Genomic DNA, 1,738 nt, shown 5'->3' with positions numbered 1-1,738 from the left:
ATGGTGATGGAAGAAGTAGCCTCTTCTTCTAGTTTCCTTTCCTTGATTCCCTTGCTAAGTCCTCCTTGTATCTTAGGCTTTCTTAGGAGAAAACCTTGGCTTTGGGGCCGAAGATGGAGGAGAGGGAGAGGGAGGATGAGGAAATGAGAGAAAAATAACCTTCTCTTTTCTTGCTCCCTTTTATGTTAAGGGGGAAGAGGTAGCAAAATTGATTTTTGCTTTCCTTCTCCCTTAACCCATTTTCTATTTTTTCTTTTATTTATTTTATCTCCTAATTTATTCTCACCATTCATGATGAAATAAGGGGGAATGAATCCATTTAATTCCCTCTTAAATTTTCGGCAAAATGAAGAAAGAAAGAGGGAGAGAAAGAAGGAAGACAAGTTGCCTTTCTCTTGCTCTTTTCTTGTTTTCTTTTGGCTAGCTTTTACTCTCACCCTTATCATGAGTTTCCCTCCTTTGCTATCAATATCTTCTCTCTATCCCAATTGGTTTCTACTAATTAATTCTATGAATTATAATATAAGAGGTTCAAGGTTCAATCCTTGACCTCCTCTTCTTTTTGTTTCATTTTATTTCTTTTTGCTTCAACTCATTTCTTATTATTTTTCTAAGGCAAAAATCCCCCATTCATATGTTTATCTTAAAAGCTTAGTGGGTGTTACATTTTGTGCTACACTGTCAATAATTTCTTCAGCTTCATCTAAACTTTTATTCATAAGTGCCCCTCCAGTAGCTGAATCAAGGGACACTTTGGTATGATAGTTGATACCATTATAAAAAGTGTGCAACACTAACCATCTTTCCAACCCATGATGTGGGCATTGTCTGAGCATACTATTATATCTATCCCATGCTTCAAAAAGAGATTCTGAGTCAGTTTGCTTGAAGCTTGCAATTAAATTCCTCATATGAGCTGTTTTGCTTGGTGGATAGAATTTATCAAGAAACTGTTGCTCACACTGCTCCCAAGTGGTGATGCTATTAGGGGCCAAAGAATTCAGCCATTGCTTTGCCCTATCTCTTAAAGAAAACCCAAATAATAATAATCTAACTGCTTCTGAAGGAACTCCATTCATTTTTATGGTACCACATATTTCATAAAAGACCTCTAAGTGTTGATTGGGGTCTTCATGAGGTCCTCCACCAAATTGGTTCTGCTGCACCATAGATATAATTGCGGGTTTGATCTCAAAGTTATTAGCTTCCACTGAAGGTCTTGAAATACTAGATCGAAAACCTCTTGCATAAGGTGCTGCATAATCCTTGAGTGGTCTATTCACCATGTTCAAATGTTCCTGTTCTTCAATTTGCCTTTGCAGAATTCTTCTTTTATGGAAAGTTCTGTCAATCTCAGGGTCAAAAGAAAAGAATTCCTCTGCAAAGTTAGATCTTCGCATACACAAGAACAAGATAGAAAATGACAATTCAACAGAAAAGAAAAAAAATAAAAGAATAAAAAATGCAGAATTAAATTTGTACAAAAAGAATTAACAAGAAGTAAAAGTTATACAAGAAAGTAAAAACAGAAATCTAATGATTAGTTACAACTATGCAATATGAAAGGAAAACAAATGTTATGTTTAGTCTAACTCAATTGATAATTCCTAATGTTATAGCGCAGTCCTCGGCAACGGCGCCAAAAACTTGTTACGCTCCGCAAGTGTACGGAAATGTCGCAAGCAATATAAAAGATTATCGTATCCACAAGGACTGGAATAGGCACTAGAAATGTCTC

The 1,738-nt window shown here is 35.8% G+C and overlaps 1 non-coding gene across 1 annotated transcript; it reads left to right on the top strand.

Moving 5' to 3' along the window:
* The first annotated feature begins 807 nt into the window (after positions 1-807).
* On the top strand, positions 808-913 carry LOC121968906. Its single transcript, XR_006108423.1, has one exon. It is a non-coding gene; the product is annotated as a small nucleolar RNA R71 (small nucleolar RNA).
* The last annotated feature ends 825 nt before the right edge of the window (positions 914-1,738 follow it).

The sequence above is a fragment of the Zingiber officinale genome, chromosome 3B (genome assembly GCF_018446385.1).
Source record: "Zingiber officinale cultivar Zhangliang chromosome 3B, Zo_v1.1, whole genome shotgun sequence".
In the NCBI taxonomy this organism is placed as follows: Eukaryota; Viridiplantae; Streptophyta; class Magnoliopsida; order Zingiberales; family Zingiberaceae; genus Zingiber; species Zingiber officinale.
This window is presented reverse-complemented; position numbering and strand designations above follow the sequence as displayed.